Source organism: Malania oleifera, chromosome 13, assembly GCF_029873635.1.
Source record: "Malania oleifera isolate guangnan ecotype guangnan chromosome 13, ASM2987363v1, whole genome shotgun sequence".
Lineage (NCBI taxonomy): Eukaryota > Viridiplantae > Streptophyta > Magnoliopsida > Santalales > Ximeniaceae > Malania > Malania oleifera.
Window position 1 is genome coordinate 74,747,000 of NC_080429.1, and position 15,691 is coordinate 74,762,690.

The following is a 15,691-nucleotide window of genomic DNA, read 5'->3' on the forward strand; positions in this document are numbered from 1 at the left end:
ACAAAAATAAACTCTAACTAAATAAAAATGCTAACTTTAATAATAAAAATGCCCAAAGAGAATATTTAAATGCAAACAAGATTCCAAAAAGGAAAACTCAAATAAGATTCAACTTCAACAGTGTCCTAAAAATAAACAAACTTAACTTGATAAAAATTAACCAATCCAAAATAAAATTCCAACAATAAATTTTTATTAAAAGCAACTAAAGAGAGAGTAAGAAAGAGAAAAGATGAGAGATTAAGCTTAAACACAATTAATTCTAATTAAAAGTCTTCAACAATAAAATAATTTAAACACACTAATTAATTTAATTGTGATAATGAGTTTAAAGCAAAATAAATGTCCTCACTAAAAATACTCAAACAAAAATTAGATGAAAACAAGGTGAAGAGAGAGAGAGAGAGAGAGAGAGAGAGAGAGAGAGAGAGAGAGAGAGAGAGAGAGAGAGAGAGAGAGAGAGAGAGAGAGAGCAAGCCATGAGATGTGGAGAGAATTGTAGCTCCCAAGTTGTTGTACGGTGCCTCCTCTAGCCCCCTCCAAGAGAAGCAAGCCAAAAAAAAACTCCCTAGAAACCCTAGTTTTAAAAAACTAAAAGCAACAAAATATGAGGCCACAAATGTTGACATTTCAAAATGTCCTTCCTTTCTTTGTTTGAGTATTCAACTGCCCCCAAGGATCTCCCAGCTTTCATGAAATTTCTTGCCAGCCCTTTGCTTTAATTGAATGATCTGTCCCTGCAAAAATTGAGTTCTTCATGAGGGAGAAATTTATGCAAAAATTTACATTCGATATCAGCCCAATTAGAGATAGAGTGAGGTCCCAAAGAATTAAACCACATCTTCGCTCTATCCTTCAAAGAAGAAGTAAATAAATGAAGTCTAGTAAATTCACTAGTTCTAGCACTAGGAAAAAAAAGTATTGCAGGTCAACTCAAACTCCGTTAGGATAAGACAGCGCTCAGTAAGTGGAAATATGCTATTACTAGTGTGTGGCGACCGAGTTGCATAAATACTGTAATGACAATATCTGAAACTATATAAGCCGCTAAATCAATATAAAGTATAACTCATATTTATCATAGTTTAAAGTATAATTGTATCATCTGTGTTTTCTACTTTTCATACTTCTAGTATCATACTATATTTGTTGAAAATTCTGTAAATCTGTATTCATATACATAACTGAGATTTTACCTTGGAAAACTGTATGTCATGATTTAAACCCTCATGATAGGGTTGTGTGGCTTGTAGGCGGGACTTAATCCTAGTTGGCCTATTAGGTAAGTCAACTGTACTCTACCAATCCTTAGCCTGGCCAAACAACGTCCTCTCTTAGGCACGGAACTGGTAACTACCTCGTCAAATCAGCCCCATCAAACCAGAGTACTTGGGAGACTACAAACTCTCTAGACACGGTTAACAAAATTCACATACTATCTGAGATATGTGGTTGCACTCTAATGTGAAAATAGCCAACGATATCATGCTCTACTGACTGAATCTGTCTGAAGTAATTCATCAGGGATTTGATATTGTATATACTATTACTATAATTACCCTACTGTTTTCATCATGTTTCCAAAATAACCATAACACTATAAATCTTTTATGTAAATACTGTAATATTTGAATAAAATAACTGTAGTATCTAACTATTATAACTTTATGTCTGACTATAATATTTGACTGAATAATCTGTAATGTCTGAGTGTTATGGTTTTGGAAAACATGGCATTCTGTAATTACTGTAAAATACTGGTCTGTAAAATATCTGTAATACTTGTCTGATAAATATCTGTCTGGTAAATATATTTGTCTATATATATATATATATATATATATATATATATATATTGTAAATCGTGATATTTTGAAAAAAAAAAAAAACTACATAAATTCTGTATCAGACAAATATCTACTCGGGCCACACAAATAATACAACTCATATTATGGAAAAATTGAATAATAAACTGATATATATACATAAATTTTTGGTAAACTTTCTAAAATTCTTAGCATAAAATATTTCCCTTACCTAACAGGCTGGGAGGTTTGCCTCCAACTTAATCCTCACGCTCACAACGTACTATCTCCAAAATCCTAAAATAATACACATATACATATTCCAATAAATCAACTATATTTCCCCGAGCCTATATACTCATAAATTTCTGAATTATAATTTACTTGGATTTCTAAAAATACTCACTGGGTCCCCACCCATATCTGCAGGGTCCCGAAACACCCTATTCCTAAAAATATAATACTCAAATTTTACTTCACAAAACTCCAGTATATTCCCATATAACTTAAAATCTAAACTCAAATAAGTCTGATACAACTGAAAATACCCAATTATTCAACTTACGCAAATTTTGATATATTACCCAAGTTAGCCTAACCAACGATCTACTCCTGTAGACTTGAAGGGAATCTTCCCAAGAGTAGCATGGCGGCTTCCGATCGTCAAACTAGCAAAAAACGAAGTTGGAATTGTAGAGAGAAGGGGAGAGAGTCGGTTTTTAGAGAGAGAGATTTTCTTGCGCAATTTCTTGCTAAAAAGTTCGATTTAGGCTTACTTATACACCTAAATGCATCAATGAGACACATCACCTCGTCGACGAGTCCATAAAGGGAATTTGTTGCCAAACACGAATCCCTCGTCGACGAACTTCAGGCTCTGCAAACCCTCCCTCGGTAAATTCTCGTCGACGAGACATGTGTCCACGTCGACGATCCCTAAAAGAATACTCATCGACAAAATCCCTGTATTCGTTGACGAGACCCTATGAGTCCTCTTTGAAATTTTCCTTTCCTTATTCTTTTCTATTATTTAATTATTATAAATTTTTCGAGTCTTTACATGTCCTCCCACTCTGAATCATGAAATTAAGTGCGTTATTAGGCAAAACAGTGTAAGATGGTGCAGTGGTGCATGTAGACTGCAAAAAATCCATAAGATTGTGTGGTGCAATCATATTTTATTATATTTTAAAAATTTTTTTTTTCAAAACCTTTTTTCATGAAGAAAATATAAATAAAAGGGGAAAACACTAATTTGAAACTAAATCTGGCATTCCCCGGTAACGGCGCCAAAAACTTGACTCACTCTAAAAATGAGCAGTTCGGAAACTATCCCAAGTATAGGAGTTCAGTTGTATAATAATTAACCCAATGGTAAATCGTCTGCTCAGGGAATAAAGTTTAGTTCCAAATTTTGTGTAATTCTAAAAGAAAATAAGAAATAAAAATTTTACTCAACACAGTGCAGATTCGAGTTCCTGAGATTTTTGATATTTTTGGAAGAGAACTACGTAAATCCTAAAGAATTAACATAAATAAAAATAACCAATCAACTCACCATTAAATAAGGATAACCAAATCAAACTCAACTTTAACGTAAAACTAAATGTCCAACCCAACACAAGAACGACGAGATAAATAAGCCCTGCGATATCTCAACTAAATGAAAACAAACTAAACTAGATATTAAATAAAACTTAACTAAATAAATAAACTAAATTTAATGGCAAGATCAAACAAGATTAAACTCTAATAGGATTACAGAATAAAAACAATGACTTTATTACTAAAATACCCAAAGAAACTATTGAAACTTAAAACAGTATTTAAATAAAAGAAAAACAAATTAAATTGAACTAACCCAAACAAAATTGAAAAGCACAATTTTTTTAAAGCAAGAAATGAGAAAACTAATCAAATCTCAATACTTCTCCAAAAAAATAAATAAACTTTAAAACAGTTTCAAAAAAAGAGAAAGATGAGATGAGAGAGAGGGAGATAAGAGTATGGCAAGTCGTGTGGGTTGAGGAGTCTGCACATAGTAGCAGCACTAGAAGCAGGCTCTCGGGTTCGTGGGATATTTAGCAGCAGCAAACAACAACCTCGGTTTGCAGCATAGTTGCAGCACAGTAGCAAGGGGAGTACTCGAGAGAGAAGCCGAGAGTTTTGGAAGAGAGATGGGATTGAGGGAGAGGAGAGAGAGATGAGAAGGACTTGATGGAGATGAGAAATTTAGAGATAAGAAGGCTGAGAGGTGTAAAATCGATAAGGAGAGACGAGAGGAGAGAAGACAAAGGGAGTTAAGAATTGAGGGATTGAGAGAAAATAAAAAAGAAGAGATAAGAGAGAGAGAGAGAGAGAGAGAGAGAGAGAGAGAGAGAGAGAGAGAAGGGGAGACAAAGATAAAAGAGGATAGAATGGAGAGGGAGAGAGTTGAGACAAAAAAGAAGAGACTCAAAGGAGAGGAATGACAGAGAGAGGGAGAGAGACAGGGGAAGGGAAAGGAGGGTTGCTTTTGTGCTGTCTGGAAAAGCTGCTTTTAAAGACCCCCACAAGATGCCCTACTCCGATGCACACTTGGGTTCCCTCTTGCATGGTTGGGTCACATCATGACCCGACCTTCTTTTTTTTTTTCTTTGGTTCTCAATGCATGCCCAAACGAAGGTCCCCAACACACTCTCTTCACACGATAAGGCCCAACTGTCCCAACCCACTACATGCTTCTTCTATTTTGCTCACGGGCCTGCTACTTCTTATTTCTATCCCAGCGCACACAAGCATGAAACCCTCACACACACAACTTCTTCACAATTGTTTAGCTCCTTTTTCAAGGCTTCTTCGCGGGCTTAATCTCACGCACGACCCACATAAAATGCTTGTTAGTTGCATGCATGTGGCTTACGATCTGATCTTAGGTATTCGGCTTCATGCACACGACCCTAATTCGGACTCCAGCTCACGTACACCTTACGTACACTTTTAATTTCAGCTTAAATGTCCAAAAATTTATCCTGCAATAATAAGTTACCAAAAATTCGTAAATTATTGAGAAAATATCTAAATATTATACTTCGAGCTCAATGTTAAAATATTGAACATAATTAGACATTTAATTAAAATTATAACCTTTAACGAACGAATTTAAATGCCTAATTACGCAATTTAGACGCGTAATCACCCACATTACCGTTTCCATGTTTAGCAAGCTTCCCTTTGGAAATGTGAACTCATAGTTGAGAGCTTAAACTTCCTTCTAGTACTCCCCCTAAAGTTTAGGCTCGGAGGAAAAATACATGGAGTCTTCCTGAAAAAACAGCATCCAAAGTAATAAACATTCTTTGAGTTAGAGGATGATAATATTGGTACCCCTTTTGATGAGTAGTGTACCCAAGAAAGACACATCGCAATGCTCGAGGTGTCAAATTGTTGCGCTGATGCCTATGAAGGTGTACGAATGCTATACAACCAAAGACATGAGGAGGTAAGTCTAGGATAGTTGGGGCAACAATCGCTTTAGAAATAGCTTGGGATGGTGTCTGGAAATTAATGGTGCTCGAGGGTACTCGATTGATCAAATATGTCGTAGAAGTAAGTGTTTCGCCCCAATAAGACAATGACATTTGATCTTCAATCAATAAAGCATGGACAACCTCCAATAAGTGATGATTTTTTCGCTCATCTACCCTATTCTTTTAGGGTGTTTAGGAACAAGTAGTTTGATGAATAATTTTGGGTGCTTCCAAATATTGCTGCAAATCAGAACTCATAAAATATTTTCCATTGTCTTTATGGAGGACCTGAACTTGTGCATTGTACTGCGTATGAACCATTTTATGAAAATTTTTAAATAACAAGTTCACTTCCTCTTTGGACTTCATCAAGCACACCCAGGTCATCCTGGTACAGTCATCAATAAAAGTATCAGACCAACACGATCCATCCAAGACACTCACTTTGAATGAACCCCAAACATCAAAATGTATAACCATAAAAAGAAACTGAACTTTTATTCAAAGTTAATGGAAATGAAGCACGATGGCTCTTTGAAAGTTCGCAAACATCACATTGGAAACTAACAACATCAAATTTTGCAAATAAATTAGGAAATAATTTCTTGAGAGGTAACCAAAAGAAGTATGCCCCAAACATTGATGTCATAACAAGATGTCAGATTTTTTCTTTTCTTCCTCGGAACCATCCACCTTTTAAGCTTGACCCGACTTGTCTAAACTCTTTGACACTAAGTCCAGGTAATACAGCTTCCCTTGCCTAACACCACAACCAATCGCCTGTCGCATTCGAATGTCCTTAAACACACAAAATTCAGGCAAAAAAAATTACAACACAAAATAAGGCAGCGGTTATTTGGGAAACTAACAAAAGATAATAGTTCAAAGATGGAACAACTAAAACAAAATCTAAATTCAAAGTATCAGTGAGGGGCAAGGAATAACTGGGGTTGAAGTTCCATTGGCAGTGGAAACAAACATTTGTGAAGACGGTTTAAGGGTTGAGACCTGTCTAGAATCAAATGGCATATGTTCGTAGCACCAAAATCAATTATCCATGCATTATTAGAAACAGGTGTAGACATATTTTAAAACCTTACCACCATTACTTGCAACTACTACCCATGCCGAGATCTTTTCAACAACCTCATCCTCTGTCTTTATTTCAACAATCGCAGCAGTAGAGGTCTTCTCGGGATTCCTCTTCCATGGATCACAGTTGTGATCCCACCATTCTGGATACCCCACAAGTTCAAAGCATCGACTTTTGGTATGACCAATTTGATCACAAATAGTGCATTTATAGGTGGATTTGTTGGCACCATTATTTGTCTTGTGATGTCTAGACTTTATTCAATACTACTGGTTTTGACGAGGCTGGTTTCGAGCCACCAAGGTTGAAGCTTCAGATTTTGCAAGTTCTTCATTCATTGTCATCAAACAAATTCATGGTAGACTAGTATATAACATTCTTCTAATTCAAGAACAGGTTCCTTTCGCAAAATTTCACCATGAATTTGTTTAAATTCACCATCTAATCCTACAAGAAAAATAAGCACCCTTTGTCTTTGAACTGATTTTTGGTAACATTCAACATCTTTCTCACTCACCATAATCACCTTATCACGATGATCCAACTCATTAAAAATCTCGATTACTTCTTCATAATACACATGGAGTACTATGTCATTCTGTTTGGCAGAGAAAGCTTTTTGATTTAAGGCAAAAACTTGTAACTCATCTCTTTCATCATAAAAGGTTTTGGAAAGAGCTTTCCAAATATCATGCACAATGGGTAAGCGAATGTATCACTTTATAATTTATGAGGACATAGACATTAGTAGCCATCGCTTGACCTTTTGATTGTCTGCGTATCACTTTTCATATTAATCATCCTTCTCTGTAGGTAGTTGTGAGTTTCCAAGAATAAAAGAGAGTTTCTCCTTCGCTGCAATATGCATCTTCATGAGTTTAGGCCACACATCATAATTTGTCTCATTGAGTACAATTCCTGCGTTGAAGAATGAACCTTCAAATTGAACAATGATAGGAGTAGATTTGTTCCTAGATGCTTTAGAATCTGACTTGCTTATGGTGACATAAGCAGGTTTCAATTTTTTTTTTTGGTGTGGCATCAATGGAGGACACAATCGAGAAAAAAAAAAAAAAGATCCTTTGGGAACCGCTCTGATACCAACTTGAAGAATAGAGTTTGAGAAGATTATTTGTTTGAACTTTATTTCTCAATGAATTCATATAGTACACATAGAGATGGGTTAGAGGTATAGATCCTATAATCAAGTTATTATTCCAACAATCAATCTACATGTTTAATGAATTTGTCCACACCTACTGGACAACTATAATGTCTCTATAATAGGAAAGAATTCCAAAGTTAATTACAATGATAGTTGGCTATCAACCCAATATTTCAACAAAAGAGATCAAATTCACAAAAGGCTCATGCAATTATTTTTTTGCTTTCCTAAACATAGTGTCATACTCGTCGTATGATACTTTTCATATACAAAAATATTTTTAAATTGAGTTGATTTTTAGTTAACTCTATTATGAATTGGAAAAATATTTTGCATATGTTTTGTTGATAATATATTTTTGAATGATCCAATCTTTATTTAAATTTTGATTGGATCAAGCTTCTTTGGAAAAAAAATAATTTGATTGATTGACTTATAATGTTTGAAGTAAAATGATCTTACTAAGGTATGGTATCTTCCTAAACATCATTCCCAAGCATGAATAATTCAAATTTATTAACCGCAGTAATTCAAATTTGAACTTAAAAGCAATTTTGATCAACATCTAGTAAATTGATTTTTTTTTTCCAATCCTAATTGTATTGTTGATCTTGTAGATTGATTTATCAGGAGGTTGGAACCAAAAAGCGTCTTCTATATTTGTTGGATCATCTTACATAGCTATACACAATAATAGATCAACACGAAGCATTCTGAAAATTTATGTGAAATTCATCATATCACTTCATAGACATTGAGTTCCATTTAGCTTGTACTTTTTGAAAGTCCATCTGTGCTTGAGAAGGCTGATGTTGCTTTGTGCTATTAAGAAGAGAGCGAACTTTTAATTTATTACATTTACTATTCCAAGTATGCTTAAAGTATTTTACTTTCATCGAGTCAAAGAAGCTCATGTAAGGACTCATTTATTGGGTTGACGAAGTAAAAGTTTGAAACATATATTCTCATGACTGTATTATTACTATCTCATATATCTTTTGACAAGGTTAGATCAAGTGATTTGTGGACATTGTTTGTTCAAACTTGTGCTTAGCTTGTTTAAGTCGTAAGTGTCTAAATTAGCTTAATCGGATTGTTTACCCAAAAATGTTTGATGACTTGTGGCCGTTTTATTAATAAGAAATTTCTTTAAATGCCAAATTTGCAATATAATTTTTTGAGTGAAATGATGTGTTGATCTTCATACTACTAGCTAAAATCGAAGTCCTTATACGTGTACTTATTATTTTATTTAATTAAAGTTCGTAATGAATTGGAGAGTGTAAATTAATGAAAGACCCCTATGCCTTCTCATTTGGGGCTTTGATATCATTGTTTATGAAAAAAAAAATTATATGCTATTTTGAATTATTATGCTAATAATGTACTTGAAGCTATAATCACTTCCTAAAAGAAAAACATCTTGACAGCACTAAGTCCATAACAAATAATATTATATATCTAATGGAATGTTACTACTATTTTTAGATTCAATTAACAAAAATATTTGTGTGAAATTAGTAAGCACAAGTCCTTATTTAAATTTAATAGTATAATAATAAACTTATGACATCACTTTAAAAGTTTCAAATATAGCACTCAAAATTATTCACTTGTAATCACATTTGAAATTGATGACAAATTTACTAGCTTTACAAATTTATGAATTGTTTAGTATTTACACTTCAAAACATGAATGCAAGTAATTAATTTTTAATTTTTGTTCACAATTCCATCACAAAACAATTTTTTTCAAAAAATATAGCACTCAAAATCTTCATGCATGTAATTATTGCATCTGATTTTTATTAAAAAAATGGAAAACCGAGATAAAAGGGTCAACATAAATAGTAGAGAGCCAAAGTAAATAAAAATGAATTTAAGTTATCCGAATTTTAAAATTGTTAAGTAATCCTGACGTGTTGTAAATAAAATAAAATAGAAATACAAAAAAAAAGCTGGAACTATAGAAATTCAATAGTCTAGTTATTCAAAAACTAAATGTTGCTAATCATTTTTGTAATAACTCGAAAAAAAAATTATTAAAAATTAAAATAAATTAAATTAAGAATAATTATTGATTAGTTAATTAATTGAACATTATTAAATTAATTAATTAAATAAACAATTAAAAGGAATTTAAAAAATTAAATTAAATTAAATTTATTTATTATTATTAATTAATTAAGTATTGTTAAATTTGATTTGTTGAATAAATAATATGATATATATATATCTATATATATATATATATACATATATATATATATATATATAATATAATATTATTAGATAAAGTAAGTAAAAAAAAAAGAAAAGAAAAGAAAAAAAAAGGGATAAGGAAGCCTGAAGCTTCCTGAATTGCAGAGAGAGAGAGAGAGAGAGAGAGCTCTGCGCTCTCTCTCAGTCCGTCTTGCCTCTCCATCTCTGCTTCTTTCTCTCCTTAATTTCGTCGGCCTAACGAGCACCGATCGAGAAACGGAAGATGTCATTGGATTTCTAACTTCTCCACCGACATTTCTACTTGAGTGGATTTGTCGTGGAAGCAGTGTAGACACCATTCCTAGGGTAAGGTAACTTTTCCATAATTTCTCAATTTCTCGTTAAATTTGCTATTAAATCGACGATCAGGCACCACCATGGAGTCTTAGTCGTGATCATCGTTATTTTGACATGAGTAAATTTCCAATTGGGGCTTTTTAGGCCCCACTCTAAAGTGAGAGTGAGATTTGGAAAATTTGACAAATTGGTTATATTTGAGGGTATAACTGTTTATTTGGTATTTAAGGACCTAGGAAATATTTAAATAATATTTTATTTATGATCGATTTAATGGAATTAAAATTTTTGATTCAAAGTCTGGGAGCGCCGTAGGTATTTTTCAGAGTCCTTGTTAATGTAGTTCAAAAAACTAGGTAAGGGGAAAAATATATATTAAACCATAATTTTTATGAATTTAATGGAAAATGAATCGTGTTATATATACGTGTATATGTTTCGGTATGAGTTTAAAATGCCAACCATTTAAATTATGTTTTTTTTTTAAGTTTAGGATTGTGTATTAGATACGTATATGCGAAAATGAACTGATGAAAGTGAAAAATATCTTCAGGTTAATTACGTAAGAAATGAAAGGTGTTTTCAGTATTTAAACATTAAATGTTGGTTGACTTATTTTACAGATAGTGTATGAATTTTATTGTTAAATTGTGTGGCATGAGTGAATGTAAATTCTGTGCAAATATATATTAAATATAATAGATGCAGGTTAAGTAAATAATGCATTGAAAATAAAATATGATATGAACTATGTTACTTGTGTGTGTCAACCATGTAAACAGCTGAAAGATGCTGGGTAAAACAGTTTAAAGATGTTAGGTAAAACAGTTGAAAAATGTTGGGTAAAACAGCTGAAAGATGGTGGGTAAAATAGTTGAAAAATGTTGGGTAAATGTATGACAATTGAAAAATGTTAGGTAAAACAACAGAAAGATGTTGGGTAAAACAGCTGAAAGATGCTGGGTATGTAATGAAATGAAATGAAAATGAAAACAAATGAAACGAAAAGGAAATGTGAAATGTGAACAGCGGAAAATGGGAAAGAGTCACTTAAAGTGAAATGAAATTGAATGTTAAAGTTACAATTATGAACATATGTGAATGATTGAGTAATGACAGAAAGAACAATGTATTATGATACTAGAAGTATCTATGCTTGTAGAACATGTTATGATTGGGTGGGGCATACTCTTTGTCCAAGGGCTTACTGAGAAATGCGAGTGTGCTAATAACTTCATATGTGGTAGTAGCTGCATAACGTAGTAGGGCAAAGGGAACCTACTTGTATGGGCAGGTAGATTTCTCTATTCTTGGGAGCCTCCGCCAGTAAACCTTTGTTTGAACTGTGTGAGTACGAGATCAATTTAATACTCGAGGGTTTACTGAGTAAGGTGAGTGCCTTGATATGCTTTAGTAGTGACCTTCGGGTTGCCAAATGTATCAGAGCAGAGGGGTGCTACTTGTATGGGAGGATAATCACGCCTATCACTGGGTAATCTCGTGGGTTAAATCTTTTGCATTTGATTGAGTAGATTCAGAGAATGATTTCAGAAATTATGTTAACGATTTTCAAATTTTAAATATTATATTGTTATATAAACTCATGTTAGCCACACGCTGTTTTAATATATTGTTTATTCTCTTACTGAGATGTGTCTCAGCTAAATATGAATTTATCTTTTTCAGGATTTCCTCGAGATCAAACTTAGAGAGCTCGAGGTTTTATAGCATTTTTGGGAGATATAAGAAAAAAGGGGTATAAACATTTTAATGACATTTTTGGGAATGCAAATATTTTTATGTTTTATGTTTTAAGTCTTATAGATATTATGAGTGATTGTGAAACATACTGGTATTGTGAATACTGGAAGTGTAGGTTATGTTTTTGGAGATATGTATATATTTGAATACATGTGGATGATTAATTTATTATGGTTGGTAGATAGATTTAGAAAACTTTGGTATTATATTTTTTGCGAGATTATATTTATGTTTTTCATTGCGTACATGATATTGGAATGTGGGTTATTAGGTAAATGAATTGATTAGTAGCACTCCGGGCCCACATAGAGGGTCGGGGCGTTACAATCTTATTATCTTTTTTTGTTGTAAAACATGTCCTTACATAGGCAAATATATTGACATCTCAAAGGTTAACCACATAATGAACCATTATGTGGCCATACCAAAGGTTGTAACCCAAAATCTAGATAATTATTCACATAAATATACATATTTACAACACTTCCCCTTGGATGACTATACAACATGAATATGCCTCATTAAAACTTTCGCTAAGGAAAATCCTGTGGGACAAAACCTTAACAAAGGAAAAATAGTACAATATTCATACTTTACGTAAAAAATACAATCAATTAAGAAATGTCCTTAGGTTGTCACATTCCAATGTTATGTACATGCTTATTAAAAATTGAAGTTAGCAATGCTTTTGTGAATAGATTTGCTGGGTTGTCATTTGAACGAATTTTGCAAATATCAACATCTCCTTTATTCAGAAGTTCTTGAGTGTAAAAGAACTTTGATGAAATATGTTTAGTTCTATCACCTTTTATGTTCCCACCTTTGATTTGTGCAATATATGCTACATTGTCCTCATATAATAATGTTGGCGTGTCATTCTCCAGTGATAATATACTTGTCCCTGTAATGTGTTAGATTATAGTTCTTAACCATACACATTCACAACTTGCTTCGTGAATTTTCAATATTTCTGAATGGTTTAAAGAGGTAGCAGTATTTGTTTGCTTAACAAATCACAATGAGATAACAGCATCACCACATGTAAAAATATAGCCTATTTGTGATCGAGCTTTATGAGGATCAGAAAGATATCCAGCATTAGCATATCCTCTCAACACAGACTTTACTCCCCTTGGGTAAAAAAAACCCATATCAGATGTGTTGCGAAGATAATGAATAATATGTTTTACTCCATTCCAATGTCTCTGAGATGGTGTAGAACTAAACCTTGCCAGCAAATTTACCGCAAAAGTTATATTTGGTCTAGTGCAATTTGCAAGATACAAGAGTGCTCCTATTGCACTAAGTTAGGGTACTTCATGACCAAAGATTTCTTCATCATCTTCTTGAGGACGAAAAATATCCTTTTTTAAATCAAGTGAACGAACAACCATAAGGAAGCTTAATGGTTAAGATTTATCCATATAAAATTGTTTCAAAATTTGTTCTATATAAGATGATTGATGAATAAGAATTCCACTTGTTAAATGTTCAACCTGAAAACCAAGGCAAAATTTTGTCTTCCCAAGATCTTTCATCTCATATTATTTCATTAAGTAGTCAACGGTCGTTGAGATCTCTTATGGAGTTCCTACTATGTTTATGTCAACAACATAAATTGTGACTATAGAAAATCCATAATTTATCTTCTTAATGAAAACGCAATGATAGATAAGATTATTTTCATATCAAATTTTCAACAAATATTCACTTAGACAATTGTACCACATTCGTCCAAATTGTTTCAATCCATCTAAGGATCTTTGTAATTTAATAAAATAGATTTGCCGTTGTTTTGGATTTTTTGCTCCAGGCATTTTAAATCCTTTAAGGATTTTCATATATATGTCATTATCCAATGAGTCATACAAGTAAGCTGTTACTACATTCATGAGGCGTATATCAAGTTTTTCAAAAACCGTTAAACTAATCAGAAATCTGAAGGTCACTGCATCCATAACAAGGGAATAGGTCTCATTATAATCTATACCAGGCCTTTGGGAGAAACTTTGTGTTACAAGACGCACCTTGTATTTGACAATTTCATTCATTTCATTTCTTTTACGTACAAAAACTCATTTATACCCAACAAGTTTAACATTCTCAGGTGTTTGAACTACTAGTCCAAATACCTTACGTTTGGCTAATGAGTCTAGCTCAGCCTGTATTACTTCTTTCTATTTTGGCTAATCATTTTGATATCGACATTCTTCTGCAGTTCGAGGCTCTGACTCATTATCATTAATAATTTCTGAAGCAATCGCATATGCAAACACATTGTCAACAACAACTTCATTTCTTCTCCCCATATTTCCAAATTTTAATAAGATCTCATAATTTTTTTGGTACGGGAAACACTTATGGTGTTGCTTATGTGGAAATATGAGATTGTTGATCTGTATTTCTTTTAACCTCTTATTGAGTGTTAATGACCTATTTGGAGTGTCACTTTTATTCATTTCTTTTTTCTTTCAAGGAACAGTATACTTTGCACCAATTGGTCTACCATGCTTCTGGCGCACTTTAGATTCATTAGCTGTTATTCCCATTGGGTGTTCTTCAGGAATATTCAATCTGGCAGGAATATTTGCAGTTAGAACATGTGAGTGAGTGACCCCAAGTAGATGTAGGAAGCTTTGATCGCATAAGCATAGGTCTAGCAATAAATTGTAAACGCTTAATGAAGGATTCCGCTAAACTATTTTGTGTATGAATATGTGCAATAGAATGTTCAACACTTATTCTTATTGACATGCAATGGTCATAAAATGTGTTTGAAGAAAATTCACCTGCATTATCTAAACGGATAGTTTGAATGGGATGATCAGAAAAACTTGATCTTAACTTTATTATTTGAGCAAGAAATTTAGCAAAAGCAACATTACGAGTTGAAAGTAGACAAATATGTGACCATTGAGTGGAAACATTAATTAAAACCATGAAATATTGAAATTGTCCGCAAGATGGATGGATTGGGCCACAAATATCTCCTTATATTCTTTGTATAAAAGATGGAGACTTTAAAGATAATTTAGATGGAGAAAGTCTAACAAGTAGTTTTCCTTAAGTAGAAGAAGTACACAAATAAACACTAGGTAAAAGAATTTTCTGATCCTTTAATGGATGTCCATGTGTATTTTCAATGATTCATCGCATCGTAGTTGAACCAGGATGACCAAAATGATCATGCCAAAGTATAAAACTTCTAAGCTTGGGGCACTTCCGGTGCATAAAATTTGATTCAACCATATTTATTTTTATGAAATATAGGACAGATGAAAAACTTGAAATTTTTTCTAATATGATCTTATAGTTTGAAACTGTAGATGTAATAAAAAGATATTTCATATCTCATTCATTTTTAGTTTCAACATGATATTCATTGCGACGTATATTTTAAAACATAGTAGATCTCTTCGGGATTTACTAGAATATAACGCATCATCAATATACAATTTTGTCTAATTTGGAAACATAATGTGAACTATTTGAGAGCCCTCTATTACATTTGCATAGTCAGATATTGTATTAACATTAATTTCAGCTAATGTGAATAGTAAGAAATATTTTTTAACACGAAAAATTGTGTGAGTCGTGCCACTATCCACCAAACACATGTCATTCTTCATTTTATCAAGTTTATTTTGTATGATCTAGTAAATGAAAAGTAAAATTTAAGAATTAGGAAAAATAACAAAATACTACCAAGCATATTATATGTAAAACTTTTAATAAAAAAAATAACATAAGTTAATTTTTTCAAAATAACATAAACATGAAGATAATTTAATAGTAAACA